The following is a 15,713-nucleotide window of genomic DNA, read 5'->3' as shown; positions in this document are numbered from 1 at the left end:
GAACCGAGCTTGGTAAGTGTCTCAAAATGCCTTAAAATAATTTTTTAGGAATTGTTTCGGGAAATTTTGGACCCTCCACGGCGTTGCACACGCTGCCACTGCGCGTGGGGAAGTCCTTATTTATAATTAATTTTTGTTAGGGTGATATTTGTGTAAAACTCAACTGCTAGTTTTGTAAATATTTTTAGAATGGTGCCTAATATGTAATTAATTTCTGTTAGGGTGATATTTGTGTAAACTCGTTGATCGTTGACCGCTGTTGACCGTTGACTTTGACCGAAAAAGTTAGAATTTTTGAAAAGTCATATATTATGTTTTTAGACGTCCCGAATCCGTTTTTTACGTCCGTTTCGCCAAATTCAAACCCAATAAGCTATTTTTGACTGATTTATCACCCGATTCGATCCATTTTTTAGAATTAAGCTCTGTTTTAATGTAATTTCTATTGATATGCATCTGAGGAATTATTGGAAGTTGAATTAAAGATCGAGGACATTCGAAAGGAATTTAAATGGTCGATCAGTATGGCACAAAAATCGAGGTAATACATTACTACCTTTTTATGTTTTATAGAACATGTTGATATTGGTAATGCATTAATGGAAATGTTTGGTCTCATATGTGTAATTAATGAAGTTCTACACTCGATTCAAAAACAGTAAAAATTTGGTAATTGAATATAGATCAGATGACTAATATAAGAAATTAAAGGACAATTTGAATTCAATTACAAGTTATGAGATTATGTGATAAAGGAATCAGCATTGGACATGCAAGTTATAATCTATCTCATTTGATAAGGTATGGAAATAATTCGATTAGGTAAAATTACAAAATTACCTTTATGTTGGAAAATGACAAGAATTGTCCCTGAAAGTTGATTAATAACTCTGAAAAGACTTATTGGTCTGATAAAACTACAGATGTGCAGAAGAAATTTTAGTTTTAATTGGAAAATTTGGATAACTGGTTTTTAACCCTAAGAGGGTTTATGCACGATACTAGAAGCCTGTTAAGGAATCATTTCAAGATTAGAGAATGTTCTGAAATGAAATTAACCATAGGATCTCTAAATTATAGTTATTTTCGTAAATAGTTAATATTGAAACTATTTGGTTAAGAAATTACGAAAATGCCCTAGAAAGGTAAAAATAGTCATAGTTGACCCGGAATGAGAAAGTACTTGGAGGATTTGTACTTAACTCGATAAATTACGGATTTAATTTTTAAGATCATGTCTTTGTACAGAAAAATTCATGAAATTCCGTTTGTAAAATCGGAGAAGGCACTTGACCCAAAAATATCCGAGTTATGAGTAAATACTTGAAGAACAATTTATCGGGGGTGTTCTTTTGTCAGAATTGTTCGAAAAGACTGTAATAAATGATAAGATTGAATTTAATAGTAAGACCGGACGGAAGGAAAGGATTGATATACACTGAATCTGTAAAATAACCAAAATACCCCTGGAATAGAAATGACTCAAGAATATCACCAAGCCTAGGAATGAATAGACATCCTCAAGCTTTAAAATGAATGGAAAAACATTGAGCATCAAAATGACCAAAATACCCTTATGACATAGACTAAGTAGATGTCTTGGATTAATTAAGAAATCTAAATAAACATGGGTGTGGTACTGATCTTAAAAGTTATGGATCACATATTAAGCCGAGAAACCAATGCTAGTGTTATATCAGTACCAGAACGGCATAGATGTCATTTGAATGCGTGTTCAGCTTCTCAAGTTTGGTTTAATGATAATTTTAGAAGTATTCAACTCAGATCAATTCTAGATCGCATTCTGTACTAAGAAGGCAAAATTCGTTAGACAAATCAACAATGAAGACCAAATTGAATGGAACAAGAGTACAATATGTATCCGAAATTCAAAAACGTACGAATTACTCTGGAAAACCCTGAAGTAACTAGAATGGACTTGACTGCTAAATGAATTAAGTAACCTCAAGGACTGAGGATTAAGTAAGTGATTTGGATGAGACAAAGAGCATTAGAATATTTGTTAGTTTCCTTAAGATCTATTCAACGATGATTCCAAAGATGATCTATGGACAATAATTTGTGGTATTAATGAGTAAATACCCTAGAAGGACAATGAATTGACCAGTCGACAAGCATTTGTTCTGAGAGCTATTCGTCTCAAGTTATTCTATTATCCAGTCATTCGACATAATTTTAAAGGATTCTGAATACCCTTTTGATTACGTACAACTTCTGAAAAATGTCCGAATAAGATATGATCCTGATAATTCATATTTCGAATAAGATATGGCCCTAATGTAACACTCTAGATCGGATCGGGTTACCCGCATCGATCTGAGGGGATTACATTTAGTGGTATCAGAGCTACAGTTGAGTCAAATTTTTCAAGATAGATCGGCCGGTAAAATTTCAAAAAGACGTCTGATCAGTACATACCCCTAGACTATAGTCGTACCTCTCTGAGCTGGAACTCTAAGGTTGAATCCCTATCTGTAATGAGAAAACTTAAGTTTTCATCCGTTAGGACTCTATCATTTTATAAAGGAATTCCAGTAACGTCTATTTGAATTCTGTAAAGTACCTCACGAACCATGTGAGAGTTACTCATCTGAGAAATTCTGATCCAACTCCAGAAATGAAATTGGGATATGCTACCGCTCTATGAGGCTATTCTCGTAACCAAGGTTGAATTGATTCCACAAGAATAAATATGTTTTGATTCTTTTATTGAAATGAGGAAAAGTTCTGATAAGAAAGTATGCTCAGCTGGTTAAGGATTAGTAAAGAACTCGTATTTTTGTAAAAGATACTTGAAAGTATGAAAGAACATATGGAAGTTTTATTTCTGCATTTCTGTGACATAAATGAATTTCGAGGACGAAATTCTTTTAAGGATGGGAGAATTGTAACACCGCTATTTAGGGGCTAAAATTTAAGAAATTATAAAGTATTGATTTTAATTGGTATTTTGGAATAAATTGATGATTAAATTTTAATATTTCAAAGTTGGCATATCGTTTTATAAAGTACAGGGAATTTAGTGGCTAAACTCATAGTTTAACAATTTTTATTTTGGAAGAATTATAAGCCCCCATTCCCGTATGTTTTTCTGCAGAAAATTCCCAGTTTTCCCTCCCCTTTGACCCTCTTTTCAACTCCGATCTACTCGTCGTCCGATCTCCGATCGACAAAATGAAACCACCATCGTGTTTGTTATCGACCGATGAACAAAAACCTTAAACCTTTCGTCGTAAATCGTAGTCGTTCATCGTTAATTTCAGTTGGAAGTATCGTTGTTTTTAACTTGATTTTCGTTGGTTTTTTGTCGATTCACGACAACCCGACCATCCGTTTTCGACACCTCCTGCACCATCATGTTCCTTGCATCGTTCTGAGTCCACTGATGATCTCCGTGTCTCTGTCATCGCCGACGCGTGGAGGGGTGAGAAAGTCAAAGTTTTTGATGTTCGGAATCGAGCTCTCTGCCGTTCAAAATTGTGCACCGAGCTTGGTAAGTGTCTCAAAAAGCCTTAAAATAATTTTTAAGAATTTTTTCGAGAATTTTTGGACTCTCCACGGCGTCGCACGCATCGTCACTGCGCGTGGGGAAGTCTTAATTTGTAATTAATTTCTGTTAGGGTGATATTTGTGTAAAACTCGGGTGCTAGTTTTGTAAATATTTTTATAATGGTGCCTAATATGTAATTAATTAATGTTAGGGTGATATTTGTCTAAAATCGTTGACCGTTAACAGCTGTTGACCGTTGACTTTGACCGAAAAAAGTTAAAATTTTTGAAAAGTCATGTTTTATGTTTTTGGAAGTCCCAAATATGTTTTTTGGGTCCGTTTCACCAAATTCGAACCAGTAAACTGTTTTTGACTGATTTATAACCCGACTCGATCCGTTTTTTTTAAATTAAGCTCCGTTTTGATATAATTTCTGTTGATATACATCTGAGGAATTATTGGAATTTGAATTAAGGATCGAGGACGTTCGAAAGGAATTTAAATGGTCGATCAGTATGCCATAAAAATCGAGGTAATACATTACTACCTCTTTATGCTTTATAGAACATGTTGATATTGGTAATGTATGAATGGAAATGTTTGGTCTCATATGTGTAATTAATGAAGTTCTACACTCGATTCGAATACAGTAAAAATTCGGTAACTGAATATGGATCAGATGACTAATATAAGAAATTGAAGGACAATTTGAATTCAATTACAAGTTATCAGATTAAGTGATATAGGAATCAACACTGGATATGCAATTTATAATCTATCTCATTTGATAAGGTATGGAAATACTTTGATTAGATAAAATTACGAAATTACCCTTATATTGGAAAATTACAAGAATTATCCCTAGAAGTTGATTAATAACTCTGAAAAGACTTATTGGTCTGATAAAACTACAGATGTGTAGAAAAAATGTTAGTTTTAATTAGGAAAAATCGGATAACCGATTTTTAACCCCAAAAGGGTTTGTGCACGATACTAAAAGTCTATTAAGGAATCATTTCAAGATTAGAGAATGTTCTTAAAAGAAATTAACCATAGGATCTCTAAATTATAGTTATTTTCGTAAAGAGTTAATACTAAAACTATTTGGTTAAGAAATTATGAAAATGCCCTTGAAAGGTAAAAATAGTCCGAGTTGACCCAAAAATGAGAAAGTACTTGGAGGATTTAAACTTAACTCAATAAATTATGGATTGAATTGTTAAGAACCTGTCTTTGTACAAAAAAATTCATGATATTCCGTTTGTAAAAGCTGAGAAGGTACTTGACCCGAAAATATCCGAGTTATGAGTAAATACCTGAAGAACAATTTATCGGGGGTGTTCTTTTGTCAGAATTGTTCGAAAAGGACTGAAATAAATGATAAGGTTGAATTTAATAGTAAGATCGGACGGAAGGAAAGGATTGAAATACATTGAATCTATAAAATAACCAAAATACCCATGGAATAGAAATGACTCAAGAATATCACCAAGCCCAGGAATGAATGGACATCCTCAAGCTTTGAAATGAATGGAAAAACATTGAGCATTAAAATGACCAAAATACCCTTATGACCTAGACTAAGTAGATGTCTTGGATTAATTAATGAATTCAAATAAACATGGGTGTGGTACTGATCTTAAAAGTTATGGATCACATATTAAGCCGAGAAACCAATGTTAGTGTTATATTAGTACCAGAACGGTATTGATTTCACTTGAATGCGTGTTTGACTGCTCAAGTTTGGTTCGATGATAATTTTGGAAGTATTCAGCTCAACTCAATTCTAGATCGAATTTTGTACTAAGAAGGGGATATTCGTTAGACAAATCAACAATGAAGACCAAATTGAATGGAACAGGAGTACAATATGTATTCGAAATTCAGAAACGTACGAATTACTTTGGAAAACCCCGAAGTAACTGGAATAGACTTGACTGCTAAATGAATTAAGTAACCTCAAGGACTAAGGATTAAGTATGTGATTTGGATGAGTCTGAAAACTTTAATGATCATACATGATGTAATGTTCTTATGGGTAATGAACTACAAATCAAGCACGTTAGCATTTCATGATATCCTGGAAGCTTGGAAATGAGATAAAGAGCATTGGAATATCTGTTTGTTTCCTTAAGATCTATTCAACGATGATTCCAAAGATGATCTATGGACAATAATTTGTGGTATTAATGAGTAAATACCCTGGAAGGACAATGAATTGACCAGTCGATAAGCATTTGTTCTGAGAGCTATTCGTCTCAAGTTGTTCGATTATCCGATCAATCGACATAGTTGTAAATGATTCTGAATACCCTTCTGATTACGCACAACTTCTGAAAAATGTCCGAATAAGATATGATCCTGATAATTCATTTTCTGAATAACTGATGATTCCATTAGTTATTGATCTCTTCCAATAGTGATTCTAAATTCTAATATTCTATCGAGATATTGAAGATATATGTTTCTCTGCCTGATAAGATTATTCAGTACCTCTAAATAATATTTGTAAACTCTGGTGTATTCCCTAATCACTTGAATATTTTATCTGATTTCTGATTTGAATTCTGTTATGATACCTGACCTGGATTCTGATCTGATTTTGACATGGATTCTGATCTGATACATGACCTAGATTCTGATATGATACTTGACATGAAATATGTTTTGATTTTTGATATATTCGTTTATGGATGAAACATGTTTTATTGGGGGGTATTGTTGGAGGAAGAATACTTGCAGGTTCCTCAGCTTTGTGCTCAGGGCCTTACTGGACGTGACGGGGTTGTATGGTTCTGGGGAACCTACACATTTTGTTCGTGAGGGATTGGGGTATATATATATGTTTTAAAAGAATATGTATTTTTACTAGTTTTAAAGGAACACACTAGATAACATATTCTGATCTCCTGAACCTAGACATCCAAAATATTTCCATCTGAACTGAAAGCTCATTGTCCGTTACTATCTGAAATATCAGTAGGATCTCCGCTCTGCATAAAAATCTATAGATGTTCGGAACCAATAAGAAAATATATGTTTATCTGTATCTGCACGTTCTTCATCATCATCTGGTAGTTCTGTATTACTAAGCTTTCCAAAGCTCACTATGTTACTCATCTTTTCAGGCTATAAGAATTGTACCAGTGCAGCTATCGACTTCAGTAAGGGAGTTCTTCCGGTGCTGTTTGCAGAGTATGAAACATGTTATTAGGGGGCATGTAATTATATTTTGTTTTATATATGAGTCTAAAAATCTATTTTTATTTTGTATATCGATTTAAAGATTTTATAAGTTACATGTTTTAATAAAAGTTTTAAATTTTCCGCTATTTTTACAGTGGGTCGCTCCGGTAGCCCTAATGTGACACTCTATATTAGATCAGGTTACTCGTATCGGTCTGAGGGGGTTACATTTAGTGGTATCAGATCTATGGTTGAGTCAAATTTTTCAAGACAAACTGGCCGGTCAAATTTCAAAAAGATGTCTGATCAATACATGCCCTTAGACTACAATCGTACCTCTCTGAGATGGAACTCTATGGTTGAATCCCTATCTGTAATGAGCAAACTTAAGTTTTCATCCGTTAGGACTCTATCATTTTATAAAGGAATTCCAGTAACGTTTATTTGAATTCTGTAAAGTACCTCACGAACCATGTGAGAGTTACTCATCTGAGAAATTCTGACCTGACTCTAGAAATGAAATTGGGATATACTACAGCTCTATGAGCATATTCTCGTAACTAAGGTTGAATTGATTCCACAAGAATAAATATGTTCTGATTCTTTTATTGAAATGAGGAAAAGTTCTGATAAGAAAGTATGCTCAGCTGGTTAAGGATTAGTAAAGAACTCGCATTTTTGTAAAATATACTTGAAAGTATGAAAGAACATATGGAAGTTTCATTTCTGCATTTCTGTGACATAACTGATTCGAGGACGAAATTCTTTTAAGGAGGGGAGAACTGTAACACCCTAATTTAGGGGCTAAAATTTAAGAAATTATAAAATATTGATTTTAATTGGTATTTTGGAAGAAATTGAGGATTAAATTTTAATATTTCAAAGTTGGCAGACCGTTTTATAAAGTGTAGGGAATTTAGTGGCTAAACTCATAATTTAATATTTTTTATTTTGGGAGAATTATAAACCCCTATTCTTTTATATTTTTCTGCAGAAAATTCCCTGTTTTCCCTCCCCTTTGACCTTCATTTCAACTCTGATCTACTCGCCGTTCAACCTCTGATCGACGAACCGAAACCACAATCATGTTCGTTGTCGACCGATGTATAAAAACCTCAGAGCTTTCATCGTCATTCTTTGTTAATTTGAGTTGGAAGTGTCGGCGATTTTAACTCAATTTCTGTTGGTTTATTTTTCGACACCTCCCGCACCATCGTGTTCCCTGCATCGTTCCGAGTCCACCGGTGATCTCAATGTCTCTATCGTCGCCGGCGCGTGGAGGGGTGAGAAAGTTAAAGTTTTCAATGTTTAGAATTGAGCTCTTCGCCGTTCAAAATTGTGAACCGAGCTTGGTAAGTGTCTCAAAGTGCCTTAAAATAACTTTTAGGAATTTTTCCGAGAATTGTTTGACCCTCCACGGCGTCACACACGCCACATGCCTCGTCAGTGCACGTGGGGAAGTCCTAATTTGTAATTAATTTCTGTTAGGGTGATATTTGTGTAAAACTCAGGTGCTAGTTTTGTAAATATTTTTATAATGGCGCCTAATATGTAATTAAATTCTGTTAGGGTGATATTTGTGTAAAATCGTTGACCGTTGACCGCCGTTGACCGTTAACTTTGATCGAAAAAGTCAAAATTTTCAAAAACTCATATTTTATGTTTTTGGATGACTTGGATCTATTTTTGGGGTTTATTTCACCAAATTCAAACCCGATAAGCTATTTTTGACTGATTTATCACTCGATTCGATCCGTTTTTCAGAATTAAGCTCCGTTTTGATATAATTTCTATTGATATGCATATGAGGAATTATTGGAAGTTGAATTATGGATCGAGGACGTTCGAAAGGAATTTAAATGGTTAATAAATATGCCACGAAAATCGAGGTAATACATTACTACCTCTTTATGCTTTATAGAACATGTTGATATTGGTAATGCATGAATGAAAATGTTTGGTCTCATATTTGTAATTAATGAAGTTCTACACTCGATTCGAATACAGTAAAAATTCGGTAACTGAATATGGATCAGATGACTAATATAAGAAATTGAAGGACAATTTGAATTCAATTACAAGTCATCAGATTAAGTGATATAGGAATCAACACTGGATATGCAATTTATAATCTATCTCATTTGATAAGGTATGGAAATACTTCGATTAGGTAAAATTATGAAATTACCCTTATGTTGGAAAATGACAAGAATTGTCCCTGGAAGTTTATTAATAACTTTGAAAAGACTTATTGGTCTAATAAAACTATAGATGTGCAGACGAAATGTTAGTTTTAATTGGAAAATTCGGATAACCGATTTTTAACCCCAAAAGGGTTTATACACGATACTAGAAGTCTGTTAAGGAATCATTTCAAGATTAGAGAATGTTCTGAAAATAAATTAACCATAGGATCTCTAAAAATAGTCTGAGTTGACCCGGAATGAGAAAGTACTTTGAAGATTTGTACTTAACTCGATAAATTACGGATTTAATTGTTAAGATCCTGTCTTTGTACAAAAAAATTCATGATATTTCGTTTGTAAAAGCTGAGAAGGCACTTGACCCGAAAATATCCGAGTTATGAGTAAATACCTGAAGAACAATTTATCGGGGGGTGTTTTTTTGTCAGAATTGTTCGAAAAGACTGAAATAAATGATAAGGTTGAATTTAATAGTAAGATCGGACGGAAGGAAAGTATTAAAATACATTGAATCTATAAAATGACCAAAATACCCCTAGAATAGAAATGACTCAAGAATATCACCAAGCCCAGGAATTAATGGACATCCTCAAGCTTTAAAATGAATGGAAAAACATTGAGCATCAAAATGACCAAAATACCCTTATGACCTAGGCTAAGTGGATGTCTTGGATTAATTAAGGAATCCAAATAAACATGGGTGTGGTACTGATCTTAAAAGTTATGGATCATATATTAAGCCTAGAAACCAATGCTAGTGTTATATCAGTATTAGAACGGCATAGATGTCACTTGAATGCGTGTTCGACTTCTCAAGTTTGGTTCGATGATAATTTTGAAAGTATTCAGCTCAGCTCAATTCTAGATCGCATTCTGTACTAATAAGGGGATATTCGTTAGACAAATCAACCATGAAGACCAAATTGAATGGAACAGGAGTACAATATGATCCGAAATTCAGAAATAAACGAATTACTATAGAAAACCCCAAAGTAAACTGAAATGGACTTGACTGCTAAATGAATTAAGTAACCTCAAGGACTAAGGATTAAGTAAATGATTTGGATGAGTATGGAAACGTTAATGATCATACATGGTGTAATGTTCTTATGGGTAATGAACTACAAATCAAGCACGTTAGCATTTCATGATATCGTGGAAGCGTGGAAATGAGATAAAGAGCATTGGTATCTGTTAGTTTCATTAAGATTTATTCAACGATAATTCCAAAGATGATCTATGGACAATAATTTTTGGTATTAATGAGTAAATACCCTGGAAGGATAATGAATTGACCAGTCGACAAGCATTTGTTCTGTGAGCTATTCGTCTCAAGTTATTCGATTATCCGATCAATCGACATAGTTGTAAAGGATTCTGAAAATTCATATTCTGAATAATTGGTGATTCCATTAGTTATTGATCTCTTCCAATAGTGATTCTAAATTTCAACATTCTATCGACATACTGAAGATCTGTGTTTCTCTGCCTAATAAGATTATCCAGTACCTCTAAATAAAATCTGTAAGCTCTGGTGTGTTCCCTAATCACTTGAATATTTTATATGATTTATGATTTGAATTCTGTTATAATACCTGACATGGATTCTGATCTAATATTGACATGGATTCTTATATGATACATGACCTGGATTCTAATCTGATACTTGACCTGAAATATGTTTTGATTTTTGATATATTCATTTACGGACGGAACATGTTTTATTGGGGGTATTGTTGGAGGAATAATACTTGTAGGTTCCTCGGCTTTGTGCTCAGGGCCTTATTGGAAGTGACGGGGTTGTATGGTTCTAGGGAACCTACACATTTTGTTCGTGACGGATGGGGGTATATATATATATATGTTTTAAAAGAATCTGTATTTTTTTTTGTTTTAAGGGAACACACTAGATAACCTATTCTGATCTCCTGAACCTGGACATTCAAAATATTTCCATCTGAACTGAAAGCTCATTGTCCGTTACTATCTGATATATCAGTAGGATCTATGCTCTGTATAAAAATCCATAGATGTTCAGAACTAATAAGAAAATATATGTTTATTTGTATCTGCACGTTCTTCAGCATTATCTGGTAGTTCTATATTACTAAGTTTTCCATAGCTCACTCTGTTACTCATCTTTTCAGGCTAAAAGAATTGTTCCAGTGCAGCTATCGACTTCAGTAAGGGAGTTATTCCGGTGTTGTTTGCAGGGTACGGTACATGTGATTAAGGGGCATGTAATTGTATTTTTTTTATATATGAGTCTAAAAATCTTTTTTTAATTTTGTATACCGATTTAAAGATTTTATAAGTTATATGTTTTAATAAAAGTTTTAAATTTTTCGCTATTTTTATAGTGGGTCACTCCGGTGGCCCTAACGTGACACTCCAGATCGGATCGGGTTACCAACATCGGTCTGAGGGGGTTACAATGGAAGAAAGTTTTTAGAACCAAGGCCGAAACAACTAACATTATTGTTAGAGTATGGCCAAAGACCAATCGTGAGATTATTGTAATGATACATTTTTATCGGTTTTATTTAATAAAGGCATTGCAATTATTATTTTCAGATGTATTTCTGTGTCTAACATAAACTTAAAGATAATAAAGTCCATATAATAATATGATTATTATTAAATATCCTTAGTCAAGTATTGTTATGGGCATGGACAATAATAGTACGTTTAAGATTAACATGGAGTTTATTGATGACAACGAGTTGTCATTGACATAGAAATGTCAAAATCAATACATGAGAATGTTGTTAGAGAAGATTGACCCACTATGAGCATGTGTTGTAACACCCTAAATTCCGGGCTGGTAGTTTCAGGTTTAACCGAGAGGTAAGTAGACCTCGTGAAATTCATAAGTAAAGTCTTTGGGCTTAATTGGGTTTGGATTTGGGCCCAATTAGCCTTAAACATGGGATTTTAAATTCTAGAAAGACAAGAAAGGACTAATGGTGTAATTTGCCTATTTTGCAAATATGAGGGTTTTATATCCCATCCTATTTTTATTCTCTTCATTTTCCTCTTCTTCTTCATTTCTTCTTCCTTCATCTTCTCTAAGTAGCCATTGTTCTAAGGTAAGGTCTTGAAATTTTTTCTTGTTTCATTTTCGTTCTTAATCCTCCTTGCATCATAGTTTTAAAGAATCAAAACCTTGGTTTATTCCTAGCTAAAGAAAAATGGGGTTTTCCATCCAAATCATAAAGGAGAAGAGTATGGCTAAGAAAGAAGTTCAATTTCAAGATTCAAACATCAAGGTAGTATATTGTTAATCATTTGGAGTATTAAGTTTTCATAAATTTAGAGTTTTTGCTCAGATTTGGTGATTTGAGCATTTTAAGGTTTATCTTTGATTTCTCAAGCAAATCAAGTTTTAGGTGTTAATAAAACATTTTGGAAAAAACTTACTAAAGCTTCAGAATAAAGTTTAGAAACTAAACCAAGTCATTTTGGATGGTTTTTGAGTGATTCTCGAGCCTAAATAAACTATTACAGAATTTAATTATCGGTATTGGTTGAATTGAGGCTAAAATTAACGATTTCATGAGGGAATATCATTATTGCCAAGAGGAGTCTCGATATTGCCCCTGCAGTATCTATACTTAGGGGACATTATCGATACCGAGGCCCCATTTTCACAAAAGAATACATCTTTGGTACCGATACTCATAGGGGTATTGATACTTGACTATAGGGTATTGATACTGGAAGTAGAGTATCGATACTACTCAGTTTGGATGGTAAGATTTAACTTGTTTAAGGGTCCGTAAGAGCTAAGTGCAATCCGTAATAGTAAGACTTAGTTTGGAAGAGACATAAATGACCAAGCATACCTAGAAACAGTCGTAAGAGCAGGTTATATTAGGTGTAACCACATTCAACGTAATACATCAAAGTATATTCAATCGAGGACATATATGAATAGTTGGGACCAAGGATCGTTACAGGAGATATTTGAGAAGTGGTACAATGAATATATCAGATTTAGTGGTAGCGAAAAGCGTGAGCTTTTATAATGTTAGTGAACCAAGGAAGAGTAATATGTCATTTTTAGTTAAAGAGGTTTTGAAGGAAAGATACGATAAGATCGAATAGAGTACCGCTACTTAGAAATGAAATCGAGCCAGATATCGGTCTAGCTAGTTTCATAGTTAATAAATAAACCTTTGCATAACATTCTAGATGAGAGAACAAGCGAGATAACAACTAGTGTGATGTTGACTTTTCTTTATTGGGTCAATCTATGTTAAGATATACCCAGATTACCTTAGTTTCCCTAGTGGGGCATTACCTTTACAAGAAGCACTTTAGTGGCTAACTAGGGTGCGAAGACTAAACACTCGTGAGGAGTGGGTTAGCGATGTCAGTGTTATATGGCCTGTGGACCTTAGATATGCATGGGTAGTTATGTCAGTTTAGTTTAGTTGGGTAAGCTTCTGATGCACGTAAATTTTGGTTCTTACTTCTAGGCTATTTCGTATTCAGGGCAAGCTGGGGTGTTGCTCTAAGATGCATGTAAAATTCCTCTGACCTCACCACCAGATCTACCCCATACCTATTTTTAAGTCATGCATGTATAATCCTATCAGTTCAATATATCAGATATGTTAAAGCTTGGCTTGAAGGCTATGTGAGACTGAGCCAATGCTTCATTTAGGTGGGAATTGTATCGATGCTATGTGACAACGGGTTCCCCTCAGTGATCTATCTGATGGCTATATGAGGACAAAAAAATAATTCAATATGTTTTTGGGAATTACACCGATGCTATGTGACATCGGGTTCCTTGAGTAATTAGTATCTGATGGTTATGTGAGACCATATACTAGTCAGGTTTTCATCTAGATAATTCACAATATGTCAAGTTTTCTTTCAAACAATGCATAGGATTATCAGTGTCACATTTAGATAATGTGTATCTTTATAGTCATTAGTGTTAGAGAACCTTTAGTAATGTACTTATGGAGAGGACCTTAGCAGAGGACTAAGGGAAGCGTGAGACTCATACTTCAGTGATAAAACAGTAAAGCCTTAAGTAGGTAGCACTTGACCTAGATCATGCATCTACCTACTATTTAGTACCATGTCTTCAGCATGCTTTTTTTTATGAAATTCTTATGTTGCTCTAGATTATCGATTATATTGCTGGGTTTTGTAATCTCAGTCTTCGGATGTTTTCGTTGGCAGGTCAGTAGCTTGGGCAATTCGTGGAGCACCAGCACATAAGGACTTCCAGCATATCCGATATAGTATTGTATTGTAGCTTTAGTGGGCATGTGTATTCTTAGAACCTTACTCATGTATTCAGTTTATTAAACTGACTATTGAATTATTTTGGTTTTAAATTATGTGTCATATAACTCAAGTTTTGTAAAAATATTTTTATAACAGTTATTTATGTTTTATTATGATACCATTCAGTATGTTTAAAAAGAAAATGAATAGATTTTGAAAATCAGGAGTTGCCTCGGTGGCCCACCAATCGAGTTTAGGGTGTTACATGTGTCTTGGATTATTATGTGACGATCACAACATTGCTTATGGTTATGACTATATGTATGATCCTCATGCTTGAGATCATAACTATCTCAACATATATTGTTGTATGTTTTGATATAGTTAAACATGTTTTGTAACTGGTTGCACTATAAAGACAGATATTGAACATATCACGATATATGTAGTGAGGCGTGAATGATCAATATAGGATTTTTCCTTCCTACATAATAGGAAATATATCACATGCCACTTGGTTGAGTGAGACTAAAAATGAATGACCATGCTCGAACAAGTTAATATGAGATATCACAAGTTGTTCGTTTAATTTTAGTCTACTCTAGATATCAAGAAATAATTGATAGGCTATACAAGTGTGATTATTCCAAGACTTGTGCCTATTCTAGATATAAAGGAAAAAAGGATATAATACATAAAAGAGTTAATCATGAAGATGTTATGTAGAATCATGACTTCTTGTAACTTAGATGACAATGATACATTGCTAGATGTCACTCATTGTTTGTAATGATAGAATAGTTCTAATAATTATTACTAATGTTACAGGAACCTACAGGGTCACACCCCAATGTTGAAATGAGCAAATATTAAATAAGTTACATTTGTACAATTTTATTGTACATGAGTGAAGTGTATATAATTAAAGTTAATATATATATATATATATATATATATATTTAAATTTAATTATCCAAAATATAATAAATATTAAAAGAATTTAATTATGATTATAATTCTTTTAATAAAATAAATTCGAAACAAAAACCCTAAGGGTTAGGGAAAATGCATATATAAAAGAAATTTTGATCTAGCATTTGTTCTTCATTCTCAGATGGAAATTCTCAAAATCCATTTTTGAGAAAAATAAAAATTTTGTCTCTACCGGGTGAACTAAGTAGAGTCCGATATGATTTCGTGAAGGACTGGGATTTAAACTATTTGTGACTGATGTTGTTTTGCTGTTATTCTAGGAACCCAAGGTGAAACTTTGTATCTCTTCCTCCCTGTTCCTATTTTTGTACTTGTATCACTAGTGAGACCGTCAGATTAATTTTACCGTTGCGCCATGGGGGCGGTTCTAATAGTTATTCCAGCACTAGACTACGGGGATTTGAGGCTTTATAGGAATAACAAAAATATCTTGCTCCCAGGCCATGATAAAGTCATTCCCATGGAAGAACAAATTCGTGTAGCTCCCAATGAAGCAAATATTCTCATAAATAAGTTGACGAGTTTTGACATTGATTTTCACGCCACACAGTTTGATCTATTAAGAAAAAGAA

The sequence above is a fragment of the Hibiscus syriacus genome, unplaced genomic scaffold (genome assembly GCF_006381635.1).
Source record: "Hibiscus syriacus cultivar Baekdansim isolate YM2019G1 unplaced genomic scaffold, ASM638163v2 tig00016066_pilon, whole genome shotgun sequence".
NCBI classification, from domain to species: domain Eukaryota; kingdom Viridiplantae; phylum Streptophyta; class Magnoliopsida; order Malvales; family Malvaceae; genus Hibiscus; species Hibiscus syriacus.
Note: the sequence above shows the minus strand (reverse complement) of the source record.